The sequence below is a fragment of the Tympanuchus pallidicinctus genome, unplaced genomic scaffold (assembly GCF_026119805.1).
Source record: "Tympanuchus pallidicinctus isolate F22 unplaced genomic scaffold, pur_lepc_1.0 scaffold22, whole genome shotgun sequence".
Classification (NCBI taxonomy): Eukaryota; Metazoa; Chordata; class Aves; order Galliformes; family Phasianidae; genus Tympanuchus; species Tympanuchus pallidicinctus.
Window position 1 is genome coordinate 35,394,772 of NW_026294739.1, and position 11,521 is coordinate 35,406,292.

The 11,521-nt window shown below is 35.5% G+C and overlaps 1 long non-coding RNA gene across 1 annotated transcript in view; it reads left to right on the forward strand.

The window, feature by feature from the left end:
• LOC128081901 (uncharacterized) overlaps positions 1 to 11,521 on the forward strand; it is an 82,393-nt gene that overhangs the window by 19,707 nt on the left and 51,165 nt on the right. Inside the window, exon 3 of the long non-coding RNA XR_008207457.1 lies at positions 5,658 to 5,715. This is a non-coding gene — a long non-coding RNA (uncharacterized LOC128081901). The remainder of the gene's footprint in view (positions 1 to 5,657; positions 5,716 to 11,521) is intronic.

Sequence of the window (11,521 nt, forward strand, 5' to 3'; positions counted from 1 at the left end):
TGATTTAACTGGAGTACTGTTTGTATGCTTAAAACTACACTCCAAAATTGCAGACAGATCATTTTGAAAATGTTGAAATAGTTGAATTTGAAAGGCTCATATATAAGTGCACCCGTATTTATGACTTTTACTGATTAATTTGAGTCCACTGATGCAGTGAGTGCTTGAATTAAATACGAGGCTAGTGAGACTCTTCAGTGTTGATGCTATGTTATAGCACTAGTAATTACTGGAACATCACATCTCTGCAAATGTTTTTTTCAAGTCTATTATTTTCATATTTATTTGGACCTTGATGTGCTTTAGCTGGCATTATTGGAGTAACATAAGCCTTTCATTTGTGTGCTCATTAGGATGTAAAATAGAAGGTTCAGGTCTGAAGGCTATAACCAGTCTAGTGAAATAAGTGATCTATAAGACTTATACAGAAGTGAAGAAAGCAGTTTTTTCCTTGTCTCTCCTCCTACTCAGTCTTTTTAGTAGAATGAGAAGTTCAGATGCAGTAAATAATTCTTCCATGATCAGAGATAGAAAAATCAGTAATGTAATTAATGATTAATTAATGTAACTGTGAAGTGGGTGTTGCATGTCCTTTTTTTGGATTCATTTCTGCTTTGCCCCCTGAGTTAAAAGCTTGAAATGTACGTTGATGTAGAAAATTCATGAGCTACTGACTTGTGAATGAATTTTAGAAATGCATCTGTTCTGGGAAGGATGTGATTGAGACATCAGTCTTTCTTCCTGAGTAAAACAGAACTTGAAGGAATGTTTTTATGTTCTTGTCCCTCTGAGCTGTGTAGGCAGTCTAAGAGTATTAGAAACAAACTACAGAAAGCCACAAACGAGTGAAATGCCTTGTCAATGAATTTTTGGATAAGGTAATGTATGTAGTATTTCCAGGTCTTTCACATAACTAGTTTAATCACTGAAACCATATTAAAGCAATAGCTGTGACAGTAATGCCCCTTTATTTATTTGTCTGAAGTTCAGTATGATGGTTTATTCAAGCTAACATCTCTATTCACTTGTTTGAACATCTTTAATTCAATCCATACATTACTAGTAGTAAATGCTGACAGTAAGCTGCTAGTAAAATGGAAAATACTTACCTCCTGTTTGATTTTTTAGGTTGTTTGAAAAAGAAATTCCTGTATCTTACAGTGTATGTGTAGATTCTTAAAAGGCTGTTTGATAACTGTGAAGCAGATTTGCTAGACACATTTGTAGGTTATTCATGGGATTTGAATAATTGCTACAGGAAATGATCATTCTTTCTGATGTTTGTTTGAGGATAAACGTGTTTTTGGTTTTTTTTTCCTACATGAAGATACAAGAGAGCACTAGTATCTGAGATTTCATGAGATGGAGGAAAGGACAAGGATAGAGAGTGGTTTCATGGTCAACAATTCTAATGACTGTCAGTACTGTAGGGAAAGAGCAGAGCTGCCTGGCATTGGCATTGTGTTCAGTCTGAGGTTGGTTTGTTTTATTGAGTTGGCACTGACACGAAGCTCTAATGAGCATGTAACAATTGTGTGCTACATGTAGATGTCACTGGACGCAGGGCCCAATTTGACAGGGAAATGCTCCTAGCTATTTTTTAAATGTTTTCTGTTATAGCAGGCTAAAGAATGCAGTATTTTGGAAGAATCATGTATGTCTATGCTTGTGTGGAGTTTTAGCACTTAAAACAAAGGAGTTGGTGTTTTCTGTATTCTACACATCATCCGAATCACGAGTGATGTGAATATCTCTGCAGTCTGCCATTACAGACAGAAACTTTCAGTGGTGTCAGTTCAGGAAAATTAGATCATTAAATGGGAGATAATGTTTGCCAGTAATAAATGTAACAAATGTTGCTGTGGAAGACTGCAGCATTTCAGTAATGGCACAATTTTTTTAACTCTAGAAAAGTAAACATGCTCTCATTCCTCAGCCTCCTAATGATGTTAGATGTGTGAGTGTAATGCTGTGGGTAATGTATATGCAATTGGAATTTGTGATTGTCCTTGCATAGTATCTGTTCAGATACTTCTGCAACCTAACCTTTGTTATTTCTACTTTCCTACTTAGATTTTTTCCTTTCTGAAAGGGTTCATGACAGACTTTCTTTCACAGTCCTATAAAAGACAGTAAGAATTAGACTAGATCAGATGTGGCATTATGCTTATTTAACTTAGCTTCTGGGGACAGAGAACCTGCTTTGATTTAATTTGTGAAATGGACTTACAAATCTACGATTCTAGTCATTAGCCATTAGCATTCATACTAAGTCTTCCTTTAAAAAAATAAAAAAAAATCAATAAGCACATCTGACCTTAATGTTAAGGTTTTGCTCTTAATCAATAGCATCACTACCATAATGTATTGAACTCCAAAAAAGCATTCTGGATATCTGGAGATCTCTGGCAATCTTTGAACTTGAGTGCAAATTAGCATTGGAAATTATTTCAGTATGTTCAGTAAAGTTGCTGTTTAGGTATTGTTTGTGGAGGATCCAAACCCAGTTCCTTAGGAGATTGTAGGTATTTTTGATTGCCCAAATGTTACATGGTACCCAAATGTTACTGCCACAGCGTAATACATCTACTGCCATAATTAATTTTCAGATATAAATGACAGCCAAAGCTAGCAGGAAAGAGGGATTGATTCATCCTAATAATTAAGAAAATGTCCAGTCTTTCTTTTATGTACTTTCTGTTGTATGTTCCTACTTAGCTAGGATAGTGAACATTTTTGGAAGTACTTGTATTTTGCAGTGAAAGGGTTTTGTGGAGAAGATGGCATTCCTTAAATCCTCAGAAGCAGTTGGTTTTGCTTTCTGTGATGAGGTTCAATTATCATCATTATTTCAATATACGGGACAGCCTACGGCGTCCTTGGAGTTTAAGAAGCATTTTTGATGTTAGAGAAGCTGTCTTTGACAATCTGTCTTCGTAGCCTTCTGGTTAGCACAGTCTTAAGGAATTACAAATAGGAGCAAATACAATTTAAGTCATGGATTTACTGTGTGCAAAAAAGTTGTTAGATAGCTTTATTTCAAGTTGTCTTCAGACAGAAATCCAAAGGTCTGTTTTAAACAGTTTCTTTCCCATAGCAACTTGCTTCAATTGGAGAAAACGTGGAGGATATTCCTATCTCTATCATAGATGTTTCTGTCTTTACTGTGCCTGTGTCTTGTGCCACACTGCAGAGCACTGTGGCTTATGTAGCTGGCCTAGTTTACTTGCATAAAGGTTAAAAGAAAGAAAATGAAATCCTGCCTTCACACACTCCTTGCACTCTACTTGGGAAGCTGTTCATTTGAAGAAGCATCTCAGAAACAACCTCATAACGATTCTGAGCTGAATTCCTTCTGTTTACTACATAACAGAAGAGTGGTTTCTTTATTCATACCTCTGGCAGCATTTGTCTCTCTATTCTAGTTAGCTTCTGACCTGAGACTGAACTTAAAGTTCACAGGTGAAGACAAAAGGAGTTTCTGTTTTCAGCTGTGCTAATATGGATTCTAAGGAGTTCCATTTATGTTAGCATTTCTAAAAAAGAAGTTAACTCAATTTCAGAAACTCTTCTTTAATAAAATTTCATTAAAACTAAAGGTGCATTTTGTCACAAAGATGCCCCTGCAGGCCTATTCACTGCTTTTTGCATCCCTTCAACACATCTCATGCAAAATATGGTAATATTTTCTGAAGAACTCTCATGCTTCTAAAAAGCTCTTAATGCTTTAGCAACTGCAGTCAGTTACCAGCAGCTACTCAACCTTGAAGTCACAAGGGAGTGCAAATATTTGTACTTCAGTAGTAATGATAATTGATTAGAAATTTACCTGAAAAAAAAAAAAAAAAAAACAACCAACAAAAAAGCCACTTTGTTTCTACACTCCGTGGCCGTGGGTGCTTGTCACTTCACCTACCACAAACACGTAAGGTGTTTGTAGTGAATTCCCCCAGTGAAACAGAAATGAAAAAAATCCAGTTTAAAAATCAGACCTCAGAAGGGTGAGGGAAAAGTGGAAGAGGAAATGGAAGAAAAATAACTATAAAAACAGCTACTTGACCAGTTTGATTTATTTCTCCTTGAAAAGTTTGGATAACTGACAAGCAAGACATATAGAGGATTGACTTCAAACAGTGGGAACCATGAAAGAGACAGAATCCTGCTTCCAAAGCCATGGATCTTGGCGTAGCTTTTGGTAAGGCCTTTGGTGCCTTACCTGATACTGTAGGTGTCAGGGTAGGCCCTTGATTTATTTCCTTATCTACTAAATCTTGTGGGTGTTACAACAGGCTCAAAAACTTCAGCTCCTGTCAGAGGGAATCAAAGCCACGTATTTTCATTTTCCCTTGGAGATATGATGTTAGACATTTCTTTAAGCCTGGCTCGGGGTCCCCAGGCAACATTGCCACTTGTTTAAGACATTCTCCAATTGTTACCTGCAGTGCTTCCATTGTTAAAGAAGGCGGCCTCACAACGGAGCAACCAGAAGACTAGTTTTTGTATTTCAAATATAAGGCAGCTTGTTTCCCCTGCTATAGAACTTTCTGCCGGTTCCTGCAAACATTCTGAACTGCAATTTTTAACTCAACTCCGCAGACACCTAAATCTGCATTTGCTTGCAAATTCATACAAATATTTTTTCTTTGTACAATAGATGTCAAGTGACTCTTCTGTGCTTTTCTTTTTTTGGCAAATGTAGTTTCTCTCTAGAACTACTGTGAAGATGAGCCACGACCCCCAGTTTTGAATTTAGTTACATATTTTTTTTCCCCCTGGGTTTTTGATTTGTTATTAAATGACACAAAAACTTTAGAAGTACCTGTTTGGTAGTGTTGCCGTAGAGCAGTTTGTAGCAGTTATTTGTGTTCCTGGGTAGGAGGAGAGAGTACTGAAAAAGAAGTGGTTTTGTGCTTTTTCTCTGTCTTATTGAACATTAGTAGTTGCCACCTGCAGTAAAAGAGTATTATAGGTCTCTATATGTTTCCATTAAATCCTGATGTTATGCTTCTGACAACTTGTCACAATATAAGTTCTGCCATGAATGTACTTGAAGTGGCTATTGATTACTTTATAAATTGACATTAAAACAGGTATTTCGTAAATTTAAACACACTTCTATGATATTTAAATCACCTGCTTGTTATTGCTCTGTGAACAAGAAAATGCACACGCTAGCCTTGGAAACCATTTTATTCTTTGATGCTAACTGAAGTTGAAACTAAAGTGTGTGTAAGAAATAGTAAAAATACTTCCATTCCAATAATCATTAAGCAATCTCATGCTAGGATTCTGCTAGCTCAAGTAAAGATGTGCTTCCCCGTGCCAATGTCTGTCCTTACTCCTACACAGATGTGGAAAATGCAGAGCAGTAAGGCTTTCCAAGTTCACAGCTCTAATTATTCATTCTGGTTTTAAAGGCAAATAACCTAGTTTTGTACTTTCCTTGCAAGGATTTAATGCTTGAATGCATGTATTTATATTTGTCAAAGCAGATGTAAATGCAGAAATGCCTGTGAGAAAATGATAACCTTAGGAGTCACAGACCTCTAAAAACTACTCAATATATGAGTTTATTTTAAGTATATATTGCTTTTTTTATTAGTTTACTTTACACTCAAATTTCATAGTGATATCTTTTGCTCACTTATGTATTCCAGAATAAGAATGAAACTTAACAAGCACAGAAAATGAAATGGCTTCATAGCTACGCTCCTGGTAAGTGCAAAGCAAATATCTTCATTCTGCTACTTTGTTTTTCTTTACTACAGAAAAAAATTAAAATGATTTGGCTTCACCTCAGACTTTCAATTGCTTTGTTGGGTTATTAAAGTGGGAGAGCCAGTAATGAGTAGTACTGCTTATGTACATTGGCTGTTTGTTCTTTACAAATAGAAGATTAATTACAATGTTTAAGAGACTTGTGATTTATTGACTTGTCTAAGAATCTCTTATTCTCATAATTGCTTTAGAGAGTGTTTGCCTACCTTTTACATCCCCATTAATCACAAAGTAGTCCTTTTATATAGTATTCATATAGTAATTGAGAATGCTATCCAGTAAATTCTCAGTACTAGCATCCGGTATAGTCCAAATTATTAGGAGTATTGAGGGTGTTCATTGAAGTGAGGGCAGCTAACATATTGCTGAAGTAGGATTGTATGCTTTATTACCTGGAAAGTAATTTGAGTGCATTGGAAGGTGAGTTAAACATTCCTCAGAAGTTTTCAGTGGTATTTTGTCTCTTATTTTGGATTTAAAACAAAGAATTCAGGTGAGTGTAATAGTTATTAAAGTGTTACAAGGAAAATAAGCATGATAACCAGGGCAAACAAACATTTTCTCATTTTAGAAAAACAAAACATAAGCCTTCTTGATTCTGGTATTTTGTCTTGAAGTATTGCACTGTGTGTACTAGAAAACTTATTTATTTCGTTCCAGTTCCACTATGTTCATTTGATGTTACAGAAATAATTGTGCAAACCTCAATTTTCCCTTATAGTCTCTTACTCTTCAGTGAAAAGTAAGCTCTGCTTTAAAGCCAGAAATTAGCATGATGCTTAGGCTTTGCAGTGCCGTGGCTTAAAGATAAACCCACAGTATAATTCTTACTTCATAAATATATCTGGAAGGAAAAAAGGGAGAAACAATTTTTATGTAGATGATAATGAAGTTGTGAGATGTAAGTAATAATATCTATACATCAATTAATAAAATAATGAAATAAGATTTAAAACTTTAACTACCTCTTGAAAACCTGTTTGAGGGGAGAGGACATAGCTGCTCAGAGAGAACCGTGATGTGTTTATCCTTTAAATATATTTGTAGCATTGAGAGGTCATACAGTGAGAAAATATTAGGATTATAAAATAGCAAATAGTTTTGGAGTTTGAGGTCATAGCAATTGGAGAGATCAATACAATAGGAAAGGCATTACAACAGAGATGTGATGGCAGCAGGACCAGCATAACAGGAAGGTGCTATGAAGGAAAAGAACAAGATTGCTCACCTGTAGCAGAAGACTGCAGGTTTGCAGGGGAAAACTCCACTAGGAAGAGATCTCTAGAGAGAAATCCTTCCCCAGTGGCAGTCAGCCCTTAAATGAGGTCTAAGAGAGGTGCAGCCAGGCTCCACTCCCTCCAGTCATACAGCTGAATTGCCTTCACCTGTGCTGCCAGGGCTGATCAGGTCCTTTCCCCAGGTGCTCAGTCAGGGGTTCATGCTGTGACTCAACTGTTCCCATATAGAGGTGTATAGGTCTTAAGTACTTTTTGGTTGACTATAGCATTATATTTTTTTCTTGAGTAGAACTTGACACATATATTTTATGGTTTTCTCCTATGAAAGATGCTACCTTGAATTACCTTGATGGTAATGGAAAGACGTGCCAAGACATTAAGCTCTTGCTTTCTTTCTCTCTGGGCCTGGCTCTGTAAGAAGACACTTACAGAAACTAAGCTGTTTTATCTGATATATGGTGGATTATCTTTTGTAGCTAGATAAGCGGGAATAAGTTGAGAAGGAATAAATGACTGTTGCTGTTGATGTATGAAACAGATGGAAAACAGATTTTTGTTAAGCTGATTCTGTAAAATGGAGCGTAGCAAAGGAATTTGAATGTTGAAGTATGTTTGCTGTTTCACTGTGACACAGAAGCACATATTAGAGCACACTGACATGTGATTTATTTGTGTATTCATAGGAGAGATTTATCCTGTATGGAGATAGTTATTGGAAACCCCAGGAACAGAAATCTTAAAAATACTATTTTCTGTATTGCTGGATTGAGATAGATAGGTATACATTCTTGTTTTCAAAACATGAAATCAGCCAAAGATTTTCAATTAGGATCAGGGAAAGATCCTAAAATCCTAAAATTAACGTTGAGGTGCAACAGAGATGTCATATAATGCAATTTTTGTCTGACATAGATTAAGAATTGTGTTTTGACAAGCATTCTATAAAAATGAGAATATCTATGAGAAATATTAAGGCTCATAGCAGAACTTTGAAAGAACATGTAACAGTATACTGATTTGATTTAATTTTACTGTGAATAGATATGCAGAAACTTGGTCATATAGGGATATTAATCAGTAAACAACTTTCAGTATATCCATATGAATAAAGTAGTTCAATTTCAGGTTGTAATTTTCTCTTGGTTTCTCAAAATAGGTGCTGAAGACTAGTATGGAAATTTAAATTTTATTGTTATTTTTGATACTAAAGACGTCTATTTAAATACAAAATTGATTTGAAAATGAGGAAATCCTTTTTTCCTCAAGTCACAGCGATTTGCTGCTGATACAGAAAATTCTTTGTGCCATGTAAAAACCAAAACAAAATGTATCTTAATGTCTTAAATTCTGTTAAGTGTTTACGTGACAAGGACTTCTGTAAGTAAGTCAATGACAGCTCTTTTCATGAGTTCTTTATACTAGTTCAGTAAGAATAGACAGTAATCATCATCATGTACCACTATGATTTATGTGTACTACGAGGGTCATCATACCTATACAAGATGATTTCATGCATTTTAAGGACAAATTAATACTTCTTGGTGAAGCACTTCAGTCTTTAACAGTGTTAAGTTTGAGTTTCCTGTACCACTGTTGTCATATCTATAAGGGTAGGCATCTCCTTAAAAAGCTTCCTAGGATCATGGTTCTCCATCACTTATTTTCAAGTCACCCATAGATTTACTTTTACACCTTTTATAAAAATAAATGCTTCACGCTGGATAGTTTGATGTCTGTGTCATTACCATAAAAAGCACAGATGAATTACAAATACCAGAACACAACTGGTGCTGTTGACTGTTTCTTGGTCAGTCTCTATAGCCAGGGCATGCATCTTTCTTTATGTGCAATCCATGCAATAGGGGATGTGGATACAAATGAGTGCCAAATCAGAATGCTCCTAGAAATGTACGGATTTGATGTGGAGGCAATGGAAATGCTCTCACAGTGCTCAGATACTGTAAGCACGTGGAAGGGTGGTGTTTCTCACCAACTCAAAAAAAAAAAAAAAAACAAAAAAGAATTTAAAAGAACACTTCAACTCCAGCTGGATTGAAAACCAGTATGGGATTCTTTTGCTGAAAGTAGCAGCTTTCTGTACTGAGTAATACCAAGCAGTTCATTTACTCATTTATTTTCTCTGTAGTAAAAGAAGTTCGATTCTACTGGAAATGAAATTTTGACTCTAGTAATCACCACTCATTTCTTAAAGCAGAGCAAGTAGCTTAATCTAACATTAGATGAAATATATGGATGTGTGACTGTTTTGATGTAGTAACCACGTGAGGTTTTCCTTTCAGGTTTTTGGGTTTCAGTGTTTATTTCCCCCTTACCTCAAATAAAACAAGCAGCAATAGGTATTTGTTTTCCCTGTACTTTTTATTTGTAAAAGTCTATAGAAGACATCATTCCTTTTGGTTTCCCTCTCAGATCTATTCAAATGTACACCTGTTGCCACAGTACGGGTTTGGTCTGTTATTACTGAAATACTGCAAATCTCCCTCCAGGAGAGTTCTCACTCTCCTGGGAATCAGGAACAGATGTTAACTAAACAGCAGGACCTCAGCTTTATGCTATAAGCTACACACACACAGACAATAACTTAGAAAGTGAGGAAGAGGAGAGAGTGAAGCTGGGAGAGCTGAGCCTGAGGTTAGCAGAAAACCTTACTCACAAGATGTAACTGGTCATGGGAGTTTGCCTAGCTGCTCTGGGATAGAAAAAAGGAGGTGTGTTCTGACCATGCCACCAGAAAGTTGCTATGGAGTCTGCAACATTATTCAGGTGATTTGAAAATTCTTCAGTAGTGCTTTTCCTATGTTCTTCCACAGATTTTCAATTTGCAGGGTTGCTGGATTTTTAAAATTATTTATTTAAATTTTATTTTACTATTACAAGTGAACTATTCAAAGGTAATGTAACTTAGGAAAGAATATGGACCACAATATTTTATCACATGGACAAATATGCCTTAAAAAGGAAACTTTATCATGCAAACCTAGCACTACTAGAGTAATATGGACATAAATACTAGTTTTACATGGGTCATTTCTTGTTTTAAGAACGTGGAATGAAGTCTGATGCAAATAACATTCTGTACCACGTAGGTAATAATGACATATTTATTACTGAAAGTAATTAGAAGTAAATTAAATTTGCCAATAAATGTTTTAATTAAATATTTTTTAAAAAGTTGAGTCAAAATTAACTGGATTTTATTATTATTATTCTTTTCTAAACATTTGTCTTCTGGCACGAAATGCATCTAGAAATAACGCCCTCTTTGGTTGTTTCAAGGAAGCACAACGGCTGAGACCAGGATGTAGTCACAGGGGTCTGATGGATGAGCTTCTGATTATGTACTTTCTAGATATATGACAGGCTTAATTTTGAAGTTGGGAAGTATTGAGGATAATCAGCTCACCCACCTCCAATCAATTTCTTACATTTATGAGATTTTGCATTTTCTTTTAAACGTTTGTAAGTTTTTTTGTTTGCTTGTTTTGTGGTTTTTTTGGTCATTAGTCATTATATCTGTTCAGCTCTTAAAGAAAAGAGGTTTCAGTTGCTGGAGTAATATATTACTTTTTGGAGTGTAGTAAATACAACAAACATATCACTGTAAATATGGTTTTACATACACAGATAAAGGACGTACCTAGTGCAAGCTGCTAGGCCACATTTAGTAAAAAGTTTATTCTGAACGAAATAGCAGAATGAACCCAAACAAATCAGGGAATAAACTATAAGCTAATGCAGAAGTCATGCAGTGTGCTTGGCAAACTGCAAGGTACACAGCAGCCACTGCATGTTATTCAGAGCTGCTAAAATGGACAGTGAAACAAGCCTGTTGTACAGGTGCTAGATTTTGATTTAATAAATAGTCTGTACAGTATCAAACTATATAAAAGTCTAAAAAACACAATGAGAACTACAATATTTGCAAATCTATTCTATATTGTAAAAATGTTAAAATTAGGTCCAAACCACCATTAAAAAATGTGAAATATGCAAGTTTTCAAGTGGCAACAAGGGGCACAGGAAGGGAGCCATAAAGGTTAATAAGAGTTGCTTTGCTTTCTCCTTGTTTCCACTATCTTCGTATACCTTGTGATCACACAGATCTCAGCAATTCTTTTCAGTGAGGCAGGAGATGAGCTAAAGTATCATCAGTGATTTCAGCAGGGAAGATTGGCTGCATAAGGACTGAAAGGCTATTTTAAAAGAGAAATGTACAGTAAGGTCTGTTCATGTAAACACTTGGAAAACACAGGAACAAAATTATTTTTTAACCACAGAGCTGTGAAATCGGTGGAGTCACGTGGATCTATAATAAATGGCAGAATCTTTTAAAATGCTAAGTCTTCTTGAAAGACTGCATTAAGAATAACGTGAGTACTTATTTGTGTTTAATGGCAAGCTGCAAAGATCATATTCCCAAATTAATATAGCTCAATATCTTTTAAAGAGGCAGTAATCCTTTATGTCTATTTCTCACAAAGCAT